The sequence below is a fragment of the Pinus tabuliformis genome, chromosome 7 (genome assembly GCF_031772625.1).
Source record: "Pinus tabuliformis cultivar Carrire ecotype Pingquan chromosome 7, CPIR1, whole genome shotgun sequence".
Taxonomy (NCBI): Eukaryota; Viridiplantae; Streptophyta; class Pinopsida; order Pinales; family Pinaceae; genus Pinus; species Pinus tabuliformis.
In genome coordinates, this window is record NC_142293.1 from 1,634,370,129 (window position 1) to 1,634,389,323 (window position 19,195).

General features: G+C 38.7%; 1 protein-coding gene across 4 annotated transcripts in view; it reads left to right on the forward strand.

Moving 5' to 3' along the window:
• Nucleotides 1-19,195, forward strand: part of GCR1 (G-protein-coupled receptor 1) — a 308,068-nt gene that overhangs the window by 124,162 nt on the left and 164,711 nt on the right. The window lies entirely within an intron of this gene.

Consider the following 19,195-nt stretch of genomic DNA (forward strand, 5'->3'; position numbering starts at 1 on the left):
CCTCTTTGAAATGTCTTTGTACATCTCCTTCATCTTCATGTCAACTTCAAGTGACTGCCTATCACCTAATTCTCCTTTATCCATATCACAATCTCTGTGTTTAACTTCATCTCTTTGGTCTTCATGCTGAACTTGTCCTCTATTAAGCAGTGCATCTATATACGTCTTCTGTACCAGTTCAAAATTGTCTTCTTCTGAGAAGTATTCATCATCATATATGGGCTTACAATCTTCTTCAATTTCTATGATACTTGTAGAAGATTTTCCATCTTTATCTACTTCAAAACTTGTCTGTTTACACCAATCATGAGAAACATGATATCCTTTTACCAACATCATTTCTAATTTATCATTACACATGAGACATTTATTAGGTTTCTCATCTTCCTTAACATGTATAATAGTTTGTAATAACTGTTCTTCATTTGCTAAATTTGCAGCCACACACAAATGTCAGAAATAAAAACATTAGGCCTGTCAGTCTTGCTTATCATCATATCCATTTGTTGATCTGAACTCTTCAAAGAGCTCATGAGACTTCCTGCAAGTCTCTCTTCCTCCTCATTCTCCAAACAACTTATAAGATCTTGTTAATTTTACGGTATGTTCTATGCTTAGAGAAATTTACTTTTCTTTCTTATTATTATTCATAGATTAGCGATCACATGTGAATAAGTAAAGTGCAGATAGAACATTAAACGATAAAAAAAAAACAAGCGAGGACAAGAGACACAAGATGTGGCGGCTAGCCAGGGACAAACCCCACAATGTGTGGGGAAACCCTTTGATCAAATCTTCTTTTATCTTCAATAATTCAGTAGAGAGAAATAATACATAAATCTGATTTACATCAGCAGCAACAAACCCTAGATCAACGACATCAACATCATTGGCATCAGCAACATCAATATCATCTGCATCAACCGACATCATCATCATCGGCATCACCGGCATCATCATCATCGGCATCATCGGCATCATCATCATTGACGTCACCGGCATCATCGGCATCATCGACATCATCGACTTCACCAGCATCACTAGCTTCATCGGCATCATCGGCTTCATCGACATCACTGGCATCAACGACTTCACCGGCATCACCGACATCATCAGCTTTAGCTTAGGATCTCTCCTCCTACTAAAACCCAAAGACAAGTAGAGAGAGGAAGAGATCCAGGTGTGTGTAGAAATGACTTGAAGTCCTTTTCTATTTATACTAAAACGTAGAGGTTGAATGGACATGATGTTTGGGCTTCTTGAGCCTACATAAGTTGTAGGTCGGCTTGATAATAATTCCATAATCAAAATAAATTTATATCTCCATGAATACTTATTGGAATCGGATGATCTTTAGATCAATCCTACACCTCTCGACGAGAGGAATCTAATAAAAATATTATCAACCATAAATAAGATGACCCACATGAAGTTTGGCTGTAGTTGCCAATTTTAACACTCCCTCTCAACTAGGGAGAACTTCATCTGCAATTTGTCTATCTGTCGCTGCTATTCATCCATCAAATGCACTGCCCTGTATAGCCTGACCCTTGCCCTGCTTTGCTCTATTCTGCCTGTTCTGCTTTGCTCTATTCTGCCTGTTCTGCTTTGTCTTGTTTTGCCCTGTATTGATCTGTACTGCTCTGCTTTTCTTTTGTCCAAATTTTGAAGAAGAAGAAATGATCGAGGATGTTTCATACTGACTCAAAGTCAGTCTCAAAGTATGTACCACTGGGTCCAGACCAGTGTCAACCAACCCGAAGTCAGCGTCATAGTGAGTGCAACTCCTACCACTGGTCCCAGACCAGTATCATCCTCCACTGACTCAAAGTCAGTCTCAGAGTGAGTATCACTGGTCCTAGACCAGTCTCAACCAACCCAAAGTCAGCGTCATAGTGAGTACAACTCCTACCACTAGTCCCAGACCTGTATCATCCTCCACTGACTCAAAGTCAGTCTCAGAGTGCGTACCACTGGTCCCAGACCAGTCTCAACTTACCCGAAGTCAGCGTCATAGTAGGTACCACTCCTACCACTGGTCCCAGACCAGTATCGCAGTCTCAGAGAGTGTACCACTGGTCCTAGACCAATCTCAACCGGCTCGAAGTCAGTGTCATAGTATGTACCACTCTCACTGGTCCCACATCAGTACTACACTGACCAAAGGTCAGTCTTAGAGTATGTACCACTCGTCCCAGACCAGTCTCAACCGACTTGAAGTTAGCGTCATAGTGGGTACAACTCCTACCACTGGTCCCAGACCAGTATTGCTGTCTCAGAGAGTGTACCATTGGTCCTAGACCAGTTTCAACCGACCCGAAGTCAGCGTTATAGTATGTACCACTCTCACTGGTCCCACACCAGTACTGCACTGACTAGAGGTCAGGCTCAGAGTATGTACCACTGGTCCCAAACCAGTCTCAACCGACCCAAAGTCAGCGTCATAGTAGGTACAACTCCTACCACTGGTCCCAAACCAGTATCGCAGTCTCAGAGAGTGTGCCACTGGTCTTGGACCAGTCTCAACCGACCCGAAGTCAACATCATAGTATGTACCACTCTCACTGGTCAGTGGTCCCAGACCAGTACTACACTGACCAGAGGCCAGTCTCAGAGTATGTACCACTGGTCCCAGACCATTCTCAACCGACCCGAAGTCAGCGTCATAGTAGGTATAACTCCTACCACTGGTTCTAGACCAATATCATTGATCCCAGATCAATGAAGGTCATCCTAGCATAGGGAGTACGATAGATACAACGATGCATCCATCGGTACTACTATGGTCCCTATCCTCATTTCCTTGCTCATTGATCAGATGAGAGGTACTTCCCATGAGTCCCAGACTGCATGGGTAGGATGCCTCGACAGGAGAACTTAATCAATCTTGTCCTCACAGGAGAACTAATCATCCTGCTACACAATCACCATGGAGAACACATCATCCAGGCCTCACAGGAGAACTAATCATCCTGCTACACAATCGTCATGGAGAACACATCATCCAGACCTCACAGGAGAACTAATCATCCTGCTACACAATCGTCATGGAGAACACATCATCCAGACCTCACAGGAGAATTAATCATCCTGCTACACAATCGTCATGGAGAACACATCATCCAGACCTCACAGGAGAATTAATCATCCTGCTACATAGGAGAGCGAATCATCCTGTCCCACAAGAGAGCAAATCATCTTGTCCCACAAGAGAGTGAATCATCTTTTTCACAGGAGAGTGAATCATCCTGTCCACAGGAGAGCGAATCATCTTGTCCCACAAGAGAGCGAATCATTTTGTCTCACAAGAGAGCGAATCATCTTGTCCACAGGAGAGTGAATCATCTGTCCACAGGAGAGTGAATCATCCTCTCCCACAAGAGAGCGAATCATCTTGTCACAGTCCACACCACCAGGGGAGGGTGAGTCACCTTGTGGTCGTATGTTGCTCCAGTAAGAACCCACAAGCCCCCAGAGTTCCCAGAGCTCAATGTATGCAACATGCAGGACCCTTTTACAAGGGTCTCTCGACGACTCCAAGTCGTTCGGGAAAATCACAAATGTGATCTTTCCTCGGAGCTTTGACCTCTACATCATCTCAGTGCAATGGAGCCTCCTTGCTCATCGACTTACCATATCCCAGATAAGGCAGTATCTGATGTCTATCTGCTGGAGCAATTGTTGAATACAGGATTCCTCAATAATCGAATCCCACCTCTGGTTGTTGTCACAGAGAATCACAGTGGTATTCATCATGTGTACTCACTGAAGAGTTTACACAACCAGGCAACTTCATACGAGGTCACACTCGTAGTTATGTATCCGGTCTCGGCGGTACTTATAACAACCAATTTCTACTTCATGCTCATCTATGATATTGAAGCAGAATCCAAAGAGAACCAGCACTGAGAAGTGCTCTAGTGATCCTCCACAATGCCTGCCCAGTCAGCATTTGAATAAAAATGCATTTTTCATATTTACGACAGTGTATCTCAATTCGTGAGAGATTGTGACCCAAAGATATCTCAGAGGATTCTTGGCACCAATCCAATGAGGCTCAACCAAATATGAGCTCACCATGGTAACTGCAAAACATGTGTCCGAATAGAAGTTCACTAAGAACATCAACGTGATTGAGTTTATGAAACTTAGAGGCATTTCCCAAATCTGGTCCGACATCACTACCATATAACTTCTAAAAGTTAATATCCTTGAGGTAGTCACAGGCTTGTAGTTTATCATTCCACATTCGAAATCCAACTCCCTCTTACTTCTGCAAATGAGAGGGTCTGCACTTGTCAGAAATAGGTCATCCTTATGAGGTGCCAGTATGACAGGTCTATCATCCACAACCTTCGGGTAATGGTTTGGATCGGTTTCACTCCTAGTGAATCTCAACTTCATCAAACAACTATCAATCCTCTCATACTACGCCCGGGGTGTTTTGCTTCAAGCCATAGAGGGCTTTCTTCCACCTGTATACATGAGATTCCCGTTCATGAATCTCAAACTCCATAGGTTGTTCCAAACCTGTGGACCTACTACATGAGGGGAATGGTCCCCTTGTATGATTTTCCTTCGGTACATCTCAGACATGTACCTTCGTGCTCCTTTTTGAATTCAGGCATCCCTATCACCATCTAACTCACAGACCTCCGGTGTTGTGTCAATGGACATGGTCCCCAGTGGACTTCCTGCAACTTGATACAACCGTGAACTCAAAAACATCTTTGAAAAAATCTATTTTCAAACACGTACCTTTCCATCGATGAGTGCCACCTTGTAACCTTTGACTTCCATTGCTGAAATGGACACCAGGTTCTTCTTGTGATCAGGTACATAAAATAGATTCTGTAAATGAATCGAGTTACCTTCATTCAATTGAGGGGTAACATTCCCTACACCCTTAGATCTGAACTTCCCAATGAAGTGATCTTTAAGTAGGCCATCAGAAACTTCCGTTTGCGCCATTATGATAATATTCTCTGCTTCTACTTCACCCTCGGTGAATTTGAACCCATTGATGCTTTTGTCTTGTCCCAACTCTTGTCGATGATTGCTCTTTCACTCTTTCTTGGGCATTGTCTTCACCTCAGCTTTGATACCATGTTAATTTTATGGTATGTTCTATGCTTAGAGAAATCTACTTTTTTTTCTTATTATTATTCATAGATTAGAAATCACATGTGCATAAGTAAAGTGTAGATAGAACATTAAATGATCAACAGAAAACAAGCCAAGACAAGAGACACAAGATGTGGCGGCTAGCTAGGGACAAACCCCACAATGTGTGGGGAAACCCTTTGATCAAATCTTCTTTTATCTTCAATAATTCAGTAGAGAGAAATAATACATAAATCTGATTTACATCAATAGCGGCAAACCCTAGATCAACGACATCAGCATCATCGACATCAGTATCATCGGCATCAGCCGACATCATCATCATCGGCATCACTGACATCATCATCATCGGCATCACCGACATCATCATCATCGGCATCATCATCATCGACTTCACCGGCATCATCAGCATCACCGGCTTCACCGACATCGTCTGCTTCACCGGCTTCACCGACATCGTCTGCTTCACCGGCTTCATCAGCATCACTGGCATTAGCGGCTTCACCAGCATCATCGGCTTCACCTTAGGATCTCTCCTCCTACTAAAACCCAAAGACAAGTAGAGAGAGGAAGAGATCCAAGTGTGTGTAGAAATGACTTGAAGTCCTCTTCTATTTATACTAAAACGTAGAGGTTGAATAGACACGACGTTTGGTCTTCTTGAGCCTACATAAGTTGTAGGTTGGCTTGATAATAATTCCACAATCAATAAATTCATATCTCCATGAATACTTATTAGAATTGGATGATCTTTAGATCAATCCTACACCTCTCGACGAGAGGAAGCTAATAAAAATATTATCAGCCATGAATAAGATGGCCCACATGAAGTTTGGCCCTAGTTTCCAATTTTAACATTTGAATTCTTCTGAGAAGTATTCATCGTCATATATGGGCTTATAATCTTCTTCAATTTCTATGATACCTGTAGAAGATTTTCCATCTTTATCTACTTCAAAACCTACCTGCTTACACCAATCATGAGAAACATGATATCCTTTTACCAACATCATTTCTAATTTATCATTACACATGAGACATTTATTAGGCTTCTCATCTTCCTTAACATGTATAATAGTTTGCAATAACTGTTCTTCATTTGCTAAATCTGCAACCACACACAAAATGTCAGAAATAAAAACATTAGGCCTGTCAGCCTTACTTATCATCATATCCATTTGTTGATCTGAACTCTTCAAAGAGCTCATGAGACTTCCTGCAAGTCTCTCTTCCTCCTCATTCTCCAAACAACTTATAAGATCCTCAATAGATCTCTTCTCAACATCATCTGCTTCAATGATGTCTTCCTGCTCTTGTCCACTGTAGTGAACTTCTTCATTCTCATTCAGTTTTGATTTTACAACCTGAACACTTACTCTTTGGTTTTCTAACCTTTTCTCTAAAAGACTTATCTCATGCCATAAATTTGCCATCTCACTTGGGATTTTTCCTAAAATTTCTGTACAACCCTCACTATCTTCTTCTTTCTCACAAGTATAATTTCTTGGTGACACTACTTCTTCATTCTCGATCATAATAAAATTCTGACCCTCCATCTCTGTGATAGTTTTAGATGTCTGTCCATCACTCTTCCTTTGGCCATCTAAGAAAATCAATTTCTCTTTGCCCTTACCAATAACAAATTCTTTATCATAAGATATAACTATCTCATCTCTACTGGAGATATTTCCTTTACTAAGCAAGGAATTTATGAATTCCTTTTGTTGTAATAACTCAACATGATCTTCATTTGAAAGACAGTCATCATCATACTTTGCTTGGCAACTTTCAGCTTCACTCAAGACGATTCCATAGGATGGTTTGTTTTCTACAATACCTGCATTCGCATACAACTTGTTAGTTTTAAAACCACAAGACCTCATGATCTCACTTGATGATTCAATCATCAAGTCCTCCTGCTGTTCCAAGTCCTTTACATTACTCAGAAATATTTCGATGGTCTTCTCTTCAATCTCCTCAAATCCTTCACTTGGTTGCTTGATATCCTTCCCTACTTTTTCCTGCTTTTGGCCATCATCATGAGTCAAACTTCCTCTGCTTTCAGTCCTTGCAATATGCTGAAAAGTAAAACTTTTTCCCAACTGCGTACAGGCATTTACATGAGACCTATCTATCTCATCCTCTTTCAGAACAGAATTTAGATTCTGCCTATCTTCTTCCTCCTTTATGACAATATCAACAAATTGTCCTTTTTCACATGTTTCACCTACAAACATACACAAATTATCAGATTTAAAATCATGTAACCTTTTGGTCTCACTTGAAGTTTCAGTCTTCAAGTCTTCTTGCTGTCTTGAATTCTCACAATAATTCATAAGATCTTCCACAGATCTCCAATCTTCATCTTCACCCAGAACTTCACCTTGTCCTGCTTCACAAATGGAAACTTCAATTTCCAACTCAGCTTCTCTGAGTTCTTCCACCAGCCATTTCACTTGCCTCTGCTGTAGCCTTTTCTGTAACTTAGACCACTTCACTGCCTTTTTCCTCAAGACCCAACCTTGTCTTTGGTCTTCCTCTAGTATCATCCTTAATACATTGAGTTGTTGTTTTAACTTTGCAATCTCCTTGTCACGCTCCTCTTGACTCATTCTCTTGCCATTTGCCTTGGCATCCTCCTTCTTCACTTTTCTTCTGCTGTGGTCTTCCTCAAAACCTCTGTTATCTCTGTTATGACTATCAGTAGTCATCTCCTTCTCTATCTTCATTAGTTCCTCACTCACTCACTATGAGCTGCATTAAAGCCTCTACAACAAGAAGTCCTCCCTACTGCCACTTACCTCACCAAGATTTCCTCTGTACCTGGTCTTTTGGCAAGCACTTGGTTCTCTATTCTCTAAAACCTCTTTGAGTACTTCTCTCTGCTCCTTCTAGGCTTCAATCATTTGCACCTTTTAAGAACACAACTGTCCTCTTGTATGTCAATCACAATGAAATACTAGGTTCTGACCACCTCTTCTTTCACTCAGAAATTCTTACCAGCTATCTTCATACCTTAGCAATTCTACCCACATCCTTTGTGGAATTGCCTTTATGATCTTCCTGTGAGCTGCAACAAAACCTCTGCAGTAACACGTCTCCTTCTTGCTACACATGCGCCACTAAGCTTCTCTCCTCTGAGCTCAATCTTTTGGCATATCTATGGTTCTTTCCTTCGGAACCAATTGAGCATTTCTTGTTCTAGGTTGCTGCAATCTTCTCACCTGCTATCTTCAAGACCTCTGCATGATCTGATTCTACCATTCACCTGCGCTTTGAATGGATTGTTCTCTGTTTCCCTTGCATCTGCAAATTCTGCTACACTTTATCTCGTGTGCCTACTATTTGTCAGATTTAAAATCTGACCTCCTTTTACCTGCATACATACCTTCAAAACATAACTCTTAGAACAAAGTTCTCTCAAAGAATTATTATGCACAAAATTCCCTTATTCTGCTCTTATACCAAATGACGCCAGCCTAAGCTGCATATACCCCAATGATGCAGCCTAAGCCACATATATCCACAGTATGCAATAAAATTGCATGTCACACTAGGTGTGTCCCAAGATAAACACCAATACCAATGGTGAAAACCCACTTTATCAAAGCCTAAGTCTTTAAGCGGAAATATATCATCTAACTATCCGAAGTTTAGATTTTAAAAAACCTTTGAGCTCAACCTTGTAAACCCTTCCATAATCTTTGGATTAATGCTCTTTAATTAAATGCTCAAGGCTCTTTAAATAAACTCTAGGCAGAACATTCATTTAACTATCCACAGGTTACGACTTTGGGTTATTTTTCAACTTCGATGCTTATCAACCATACCCTTTGGTTAAACCCCAAACTTCACACATAAAACCTTAACTCCGCTTATTTCTATTATAATTTCCATATAATAGAAATATTACATAACCACACTTAAACCTTTACCTTTTCACCTTCAATCTTTGCACATACATTGATGCTCACTTTATCGCGTTCAATCCGCACCATTGATCTGTCTTGTCTGATCCAATGGCTGTCGCTTCACCCGATCGCTAACAAGCTTGGCTGATCTTCACCGTTGATCAATCCCGCTTGATCCAACGGTTATCGCGCAATCTCGCGCAGAATTAAGCACAACTGATATCAGAATGAGGGCACACAAGAAAAGTGGTTTTCTCTTTCCTCCATGTGCTACGTGTCAGCCGCTAAAGGTAATCGCGTGGAATTTTTCAAGACTGCTTACCACCTTTAGGGCGCGCGAGAAACTACTTCCCGTCTTTGGAAACTGCACACGTGCATAATTCGTAACTTAAAGAACTCAGCTTAATCTCCGCCATTCATCTTCTTCTCTTTATTTTACGCAACTTGATCCTAGCCACCTATCACACACAACCTTGTTCGTTGATCTGATAGATCCAACGACTGTGCTCTGCTACGTCGTTCTTTTGTTCCTTCTTGTGTAATATCCCATTCATTTGGCTTTCTGCCTGTGTATTTGCTTCTGCCTTGTAGTTTTCACTGGTTCTAATCTCGATCTCTGCTCGTGCCTCTACGCTTCCTTCACCTTCGATGTGAAGGTTCTCTCCAATACTGTGTGTGCGCAACCACGTAACACACTCCTCTCTGCACCTCTTCTCTGGTTATGCACACCTGTAACTGATGTTACGCAGAATTACTCTAGATCACACACAACTTATAATTCAATTACTCAACACATCACATGAACTCATAATCGAGTTATCTGTATTAATAACCAAATATTTACATAGTGAATTCCTCCTCGGCCTGATCTTTTATATCATTGGCCTTTCTTCTCTTGCCCGTAGTCTTACAATCTGAATGACTGACTACCTGACTCACTATCTACTTCTCTAACTACCTATCTCTCTATGCCTTTTAGGCTTACATTTATACAAAGGGCTCTGCTGAACTAATTCTGGTTCAGATCCTTAATCTACTGAACTAAATCCTGAATATCCTCAAAGTCCACTTTTAACTCTAGTTAATCACTAAGAATCCTGTCTAGTTCCACGAATCATGACACCACTTCTAGTCTAAGAGTTACAATTCATTTCCAACTCTCTCATCATCACTCATGTTCTCCTACATTCGAGAGCATTTACACATATTCTCACAATATCTAGTTAATTCCTATTCTAATCACTCAAAACATTAATAATTACATACATAGGAATCCAACTTCCTTGAAAATACAAGACCCCCTTTTAACTAGAACATAATAAAATTGCTGAGCTATATGCTCTTGCATAGGTATAAACGATATTTGTACCATAACAAATCATTTTTCTAGCTAAATGTATCAGATGTACTGGGATATTGTTGTAACTTTTGAATGAGTGCCCACACTTCTTCATCATTCTTCCATTCATCCCTTGCTTTGTTTATTCAATATAGTTGGATAATAGAAATGGCGCAAAACAATGCTTCCACATCCTCATCCTTTCTTGAGAGTGCATCTGTTACAACATTTTGCTTCCCTTTTTTGTAGATGATTTCAAAATCATAACCCAACATCTTTGTGACCCATTTTGCTGCTCTTCTGAAGATGATATTTGTTCTAAAAGGTACTTAAGACTATTATGATCCATTTTTACCTTGAAGTTCTTCCTATTAGGTAGGGTCGCCATTTCTTAAGTGCATGTAATATTGCAAACATTTCCTTCTGATAAATAACTTTGTGTAAATACTTTCCTTTGATTGAATGACTTTCGAAAGCAACGGGTCTTTCCTCTTGCTTTAAAACAACACCAATTCTATTTTCTGAGGCATCACATTCCACAATAAAGGTTTTTGTGAAGTCCAGCTTTGCTATGACCGATGCTTGGCACATTGCCTTTTTAAGATGTTCAAAGGTCGCTTTTGGAGTCTATGAAAATTCATCTTTCTTAAATAGTGTTGTTAGAGGTGCTACTGTTCTCCCATAATTCTTAACAAACTTGCGATAATACCTTGTTAACCCAAGAAATCCTCACAGATGCTTTAATGGATGTGGGGATTTTCCATTCCTTAATGGATTTAATTTTGTTAGGGTCTACCTTAACACCTTCATGAGATACAATATGACCTAGATATTCCACCTCTTGTACTCCAAAGAAACATTTGGAATTTTTTGCATATAATTGTTTCTCCTCCAATAGTTTGAGCACCCTATCAACATGTTTAACATGATCCTTCCAAGACTTTCTATAGATTAGTATATCATCAAAAAATACTAACACAAATTTTCTAAGGAAGGGTTTGATGAATGGTTGGTAAGGCCAACAAGCATGACCAACAATTCATAATGAACCTCATGAGTTCTAAATGGTGTTTTAAGAGTGTCTTCAATCTTCATTCTGGTTTGATGATATTCTGAACGAAGATCCAACATGGTGAAGTAAATTGATCCATGCAATTCATCAATGACAGGAATGGGAAATTTATCTTTAATAGTGAGCTTGCTGAGCTCCCTATAATCTAGACACATGCGCCATGATCCATTCTTCTTGTGCACCAATACTACTGGAGCAGAGAAAGAACTTTGACTAGGTTGAATTATACCACCCTCTAGCATTTCTGCAACCATATGTTCAATTTCACTCTTTTGGGCATAATGATATCTGTAAGGCCTGATGTTTGGAGGAACACTTTCTGGAATAAAATGAATAGCATGATCATGATCACGAATAGGTGGGAGGCCTTTGGGAGTCTCAAGTACCTTGGAATGATTGTCCAAGATTTGTTGGAGATTTGGAGAAATAGATGATTTCGATGTGGTAACCTCTAGCGAACATAATTGTGCAATTATGCCTCGTTGTTCTTTCTTTAGAAGCTTTGTCATTCCGTTAGAGTTTATTATCTTTCCCGGTTTCCTTTTGACACCCCTTAATTCAACTTCCTTTCCTTTCGAATTTTTTTCAAGAAAAGTTCTTGAAAATTAAAAGTTATCGTACCCAAAGATTGTAGACATTGGACTCCTAGTACAATCAACACCACCCATTGGAATGGAAAACATTGGGCTATTCAATACATATTCTTCCATGGATAACTTGATATTATGGCACTTTCCAGATCAATTTATGGTTCCTTCACTTGCAACCATCACTTGATACTCTGGTGCTGGATATAGGAAGCAATTCAATTCCTTGGCTATCTTACAATGAATAAAATTATGGGTATTGCCTGAATCAAGCAACACTATTACCTTTTTCTTCTTGATATGTCCCTCTATCTTGATAGTTTGAGGAGTGGTAATTCGGGCCAATGCGTTACAAGATATTGTCAGATTCATTTCTTATTTCTCTAGGGTTTGTTCTTGGTGCATATCCTCTTCTTTTGACGTTTCTTGTTCCTTTTCTTCCTCCTCTTTATAGTCGATGTAAAATAATTTCTTTTCAGCACACTTATGACCTTTAGTGTATTTGCTATCACAACTGTAACAAAGCCCTTTTGCTCTTTTTTCTTCCAATTGTTGTGGTGTCAACCTTGTAGGTTGTGTAAGGCTAGGGGCAACAACACTTCCATCTATATAGTTGTGAGTGGTAGGCTTCCATGTTGCCATAATTTTGCTTTCCATTTTTCTTGCCAATCTGAATGCCTTCTCTAATCGATCAGGTTCTCAAAGGCGAACCTCATGTTGGATGTTATCCTTTAAAGTCCTTATGAACACATCAATCCTATGCTCCTCTGAAATATCTTTTACCTTTATATTCAATTTTTGGAAATCCTCAATGTGCTCCATCATTGAACCCTTTTGTTTGAGATTTATCAATTGGCTAAAAAAGGTGTTGCTTTTTGTATCCTCATAATGTGCTATCATTTCTTCCGTAAAAATTGCCCAAGTGACAATTTGTTTATGAGAGCAAAGCCATCGGTACCATACAAACTGATTTGGTTCAAAATATAAAATTTCAATGTGTACTTTTTTTGTGTTTTGCACATTAGGAGATCGAAATATTGCTCCATTTGTGGTAGCCATGTTATGGGATCCTTGCTAGCAAACTTCCTCATATCAATATTTGGAACATGGTGGGTCCTCAATCCAATGTTAGAGTCTATGAAATCATGATTAAAATTTCTTTTGTTTTCATCATGAGTTTCTTTTACTACCTTTTCACCATTAGTAAACATTTCTTGTAGCAACTTTGTCAAATCTATCTTCAAATCTTCCATATTGTCTTTCAATTTTTCTTCTATACCATCCATCTTAGCGTCCACGCCATTCATCTTAGCTTCCATGCCATTTATTTTAGCTTCCATGCCTTTCTTTAAACCATCCATTCTAGCTTCCGTTACCTTTTGTGAGAGTGAAATTTGTTGCACTTGGTCTCGTAATTTTGATATATCATGTTGCATTTCTTCCTCGTTTTCATGAGTCATGCTAGAGCTTTCAGTTTGCTTACTAGGTGTCTCCATTTTATTTCTTTGGTGCATCAATTATTGATAATTATGCTTCATTATGCGCTTTGAATCACTTCAAACTAATTTTTCAATCCAAGCTTATGCAAAATTAAAAAAAACTACTCACCTTTTTTCGCGTTGTAGAAGATCGATATTGAATCTATTGTATCTCTGTAATTGAGGATTTCCAAGGTCTGAAATTTCGTCCTGCAGTAGCCCTCTGAGTCCTCTTTCCAATGTCATAAGTCTGGTCAAAATTGGATTCTCCAAGAAAGATTTATGCTCAATCTCCCAAGATGACCTGGTTATATACTTTTTCAGTAGAGTGAATTTGTACGAAGTGCCACGTGTCACTGTTTTGACCTTTGGATCTGAAAATGATACACATAAAACTACACTCTGTTCTTTTTTTGCAACTTCTTACGAAATTTCAATCCGATTCTCAGAGAGAAATTTATGACGATTTTCCCAAGGTCACCTGTTTGGGATGTAATACTGGAGCCTACAAAAATTCTAACTTGCTTGGATTGTATCTCCGAAAATATAGCGTGAAACGATCTAAAATTTGGACTCGAGGTTCATTGAGATTTCCGCTCAAATAGGTTTTAATTTCAGCGTTTGAACATCGTAGAAAAAAAGTTATAGTGAAAATGCCGCGATGACCTGTTTCGAGTAGCGAAACCCTAGAATCCAAACCTCTGATACGAAATGTTAAGAAACCAACTCACAAAATGATAGAAAAGATAGATCAACGTTCAAAATCAGCCTCTTCGGGGGGCAACCTCCTTTACATTACACAAATGAACAATTATTGGATGATACAAATGACAAAACCTCCTTTCTATATATAGGAGTCTAAGGGGTCACAATATAATCAAAGCCGACATAACAATAATAATATAAGGGCGCAACAATAACAATAGTGGGCTTTTATGGGGTACAATAATAACAATATGGAGACAATAGGGGCACCTGCACAACAATAACAATAAGGGCTACGATGACAATATTAATGGGGGAATCACTAGTATTATAGGGAGCTAATAGAAGCTACCTCTGCTACTAATATGTGTTGACTCTTTGATGCTACTGTGCTGCTGTTGTACCTGCTATGTGTCTTCCGCACTGCTGCAACACTCTACTGCGCTGCTTCAGACTTCAACACTCTAGCTTTTGCATTGTTGCTCTATCATTCTTTGCACTAACTGACTTTTGTCATTCTGCTACTGTCATTAAGGGCTCCCGTAGCCGTATGTGATCCAAGAGTTTGGGCACCTCAAGGATCCTGCCCTCTTATGTTGTCCTCCCAACTACAACTCAATATCGCCCCATCTCTTCTCTAAAGGTGCATGAACACTCATGGCGCAATCATCATCATCCCCTCTTTGTCAGCTTGCGCTGACGCAACCTTTGAGTCAAACTTCTCTTCCTTGCCCTTCTTCCAACGACACTGAGTAGCGAAATGACCTAGTTCTCCACATCTGAAGCTTCTGACTTTGGATATACCTTTCTTTTTTCTCTTCTGCTGTCGTTGCTGTCCCGTTGATGCGAGAGCTGCATCCTCCTCTTCCTCTTTGGATTTGATCCCTTTGTCGCTGCTTCCCGTCTTGGTCAACTGTCTGATCTCTTCCTATCAAAGAGCTGCCCACATCTCCTCCCAACTAGGGAGAGAAGCTCTACCCAAGATGCTCTGGACAAAGGTTTCCTAGTCTTCAATGATTGCATTTGGAGCAGTCCTGACCATGAATTTAGGATCTGGTGTAGACCCTACGGAAGTTAGTTGGTCTCGGATTCCTTGCACCCTGAGAAGGAATGGAACGATTTCTTCTCCCTTCTGCATCTGATACTGCCTTAGCTGACTCACATGCAACATTTTCTGTTGAACGGAAGTTCCCTCGTACAAAGTGGTTAAGGCCTCCCACATTTCGCTTGCTGTGTCATTCTCAACAATATGTGGTGTTGACCACTACGTGTTAACGATCCATAACAGTACACCCCCTTTCTTCACAAAAGGGATAACACTTGATCAATGTGTCTGTGCCGTCAAACTATCATCATTAGCCTGACTCCCAAGCTGTTATGTAAACCCTTTCTACATGTGTATAATGTAAATGATTTCAGTAGATCCATGTCATGTATGTAAGGACCTAGGTAAACGTATTTTTCTAGTGACGATCTCCATTTGGGAGGTTTTTTGTCTCACCGATCCATTCTCGGATGGTCTACAGAGTTTTCCTCTAGTCTTACCCCAAAGCTGGAATAGATTTTGTCGCTAAAATTTTATGCGAGTCTTAGTGTTCTAGATCGAGTCTATGTAAAAGTAATTTGGGAATAATCCTAACCATTTGGTTAGGTTATTTTATTACAAATTGCTTGGTATGCTGAATTATATGTCGCAGAAATGGGTAGTTTGTGAGGGTCTATTACAAATGGGTTTCCCTCTTATGATGTAAAAAATATGAAAATCATAATATAAAGTGTCTTGAGGGTTGGAAAAATAATTTATCCCCTTATAGGTTAATTAATTAAATTTTCTAGCAAAAAAAAATAATCAAAATCCTAAGTCAGAAATTTAATTAATTCCATGTCCTAGGTAAATTTAAATTCTCCAAAGACAAAATTCGTCGGTCCTTAAAAATTAAATTTTAAAGGTTCTGAGACCAAAATAAATTAATTATTTTGATAAATTTTAAGCCTTTGATACCTAGGGGTTAAGTGAAAGTCAAAATTTTGGGGAAGTTAACTCAAAAATTTAATTTTTGAGTTAATTCAAATGCATTTAATTAAAAAATTCGAATTTCCTCAAGAATTAAATATTTCAACGGATGAGATTGCAAGTAATTTTAATCTTCATCAACAATTGAGATTGCTTAAACGAGTATCACTCGAACTAGCGATTGGAGGATTTATCTTTAAATAGGTAGTCATTTGTCAGTTGATCTATCCGACCTTTGAGTCGTGTGGTTAGCGAAAAGTTCTCTTTTTCTTGGATAATAAAGAAAGACTTTGGGGTTAAGTTTTGCTGGTGTTTCTTTTCATGGGAATACCGTAAGATGTGTTGTTTTCATCCATAATTTTTTCTAAAGACATTGATGATAGCTTCTAAAGAGTGATTCGAGTATAGGTACCTTGCTCAGTTGCGGGGGTTTGAATAATAATTTAAATTTTAACATAATAGCAGGTATCTCTATTTGTCTGAGTTTTATTATTATTTTCTCGTTTTATTTTAATGGGTGGATTGAGTTTTGCAGGGAAATCTTGATTTTAGATCTTCGGGCATTAGGGGAAGTTTTCAGTTGGACCAACAAACTCCTGATCCGTGTTTTTTGAGGAGCTCAATAAAATTAATCCCAGGCTTATCATAAGATTTTTTGTTGGTGATGCACGAAGAGTTTCAAGTTAACACCTCCTTACAATTTAAAAAATTTAATTTTTATGTGGGAAATTGATAGATCTGGCTGTTGAGAGCCTTAGATTATCAGATCTGGGAGCGGAGTTGGACTCATACTCCTCAAATCTGATAGATCTACCATTTTTGTGCATAGATTTGTAAAATATTTTTGGTTTTCTAACTTGGGTTTTTCTGGATCTTAGCTTTTTTTTATCATTCTACATATTGTTTGGGTGTTTTCTTGTTGTCGTGCAACTACATATCTAAGGTGGAAATTTGTGTAGAGTCCAGATCTAGGCCCTGGAGGGTAAGATTTGGACCTTTGGGGTTTATCAACATAATTTCGCAGGAATATTATTCAATTTTTTTATTTTTTTTGCAGTCCAAGGGTTCCAAAATTTTTCGATCTGAAAATTTTCATGAGGGTTTCAAGGCTAAATTTGAAGCATAAAAAATATATTGACGTGGAATTTGGTTTTCTGGGTTTATTTTGGGTTTCTTGAGGCTACTGTTGGCTGCCTGGAAATTGCTCCCTAGGATCTTTTTATTCTTCTTACTGCAAAAATTTCGATTTTTTTTGAAGGAAGGCCCATATTCCTTTGTTGCTGCCCGCATTTTCCTTTAAAACTGTAAGAAACCCTCATTTCATTGAGCCGCAACATTAACCCTTGCTCCTACAAATCTGCAAACCCCCCATGTTGCTTGTCCATGTCTTTTCCATCTGTTGCGTCCTCCTTTTACTGCCCGTCTGTTCCATGGCTTCAACTTGCTGCTTCGTTTTCCTCCATCTTCCCAAGAAAACACTGCTCCCAACCTCACAACCTTCCTCCCTCCACGCATTCTGCTACATTCGACCTCCTCTCCTCGCTGCTCCGTCCAACTTCTTTCCCTCATTGACCTGCATCCAAGTTGACCCATTCTCTTTGCATTGTCCTTCCTCCTGCCACCATTCTTCTCCTCCAACACACAGTGTTCTTCCATCATTGCTGTCGTTGTTGTTTTCTCTGCATACTTTGACCTGAGGCAAACATAAACTCTCTTTCAACTTTCTCTTTCTTTTTTTTGTTTTTTTTTTCTATTTGTATATATGTTAGGGGTTAGGGTTAGTGTATTTTCGTTTTCATTTGAGATTCAGTTTTTTATTGATTTTGATTTTTATATTTTTTTTGTTCTGATTTCATTTTTTTTTTTACTTATGATTCTTCGATTTTGATTTTTTGATTTCCCTTTTCTTTTTTATTTTCAATTTGATTTTTGTTTTACATTTTATCATTTTTTTATGATTTTGATTTTATTTATTTTCATTTGAAAAACATAAAAATTTCTAAAATTTAAAAAATCTATTTGTTTTTAAATATTAAAAAATTGTGGTGACTTTAGAATTCCTAAAAGAATTAAATCAAAGGAGGATTTGCGCTTTCACATTAAATTTTGTTAATGTGGCCTATGGCCTATTAAAATTTCAATTTATTATCCCTTTTGATTTGTTTTACTTTTGTCACATAAAATAATTGATTTTTCATCTACCACATTAAATTAATTACCTAAGGAATAATTAAATTGTTAATCTAAAGTTCTTTGGTGTCCTTTCGTGGTAGTATTTTCTCCATAGTCAAATGCGATAAATGTTTTCTTGAAAATTATATTGGCTATAGGAGAAAGATAATTAATTCTAGATCTGGGTTATTGAAGAAAATCAATTTTTTTAATCTAGAGTCATTGCTTAACAGATAATTTTCGTAATTCTTCATGGGATTTAATTGCTAGAATATATTGCAGTTTTGGGTGTTTACATGTAATCGTTCATGATTGTCATTTTTGTCATATTTATAAATTGCCTTGGATAACTTGTTTTTTGTTTAGTCTATGGTTAATTGAATATAAAGGCACTGGTCTATAATTATTTTCATCTTATGGTTGTGTCTTATTTTAACCTATCCAACTTAGTTGACCAAGATTTGTTCTACATTCGTCAAGTTGTCCATCTTTAAGTCTCCTAGAGCCTATGTTTCACAGACTATTCTCATTCATTCACCTCAGGGACTACCTCCCTTAACTTGTCTAGGAGAGAGTCTAAACGGAGTGAGTAAGGATTAGAGTGACAGTCCTTACTCTCAGCGTTGTCACGGTGCCTAGACACTTTGTGCGACAACATTTTTTGGCGCCATTGCTGGGGACATTTTTTTATCTTTGGTCTTGATGACATTTTCTAATCATCTCATCTTTTTTGCCATTCATTAACCCGTAAAGCGACACAACATTTTTTGGCGCCATTGCTGGGGATAGAGTT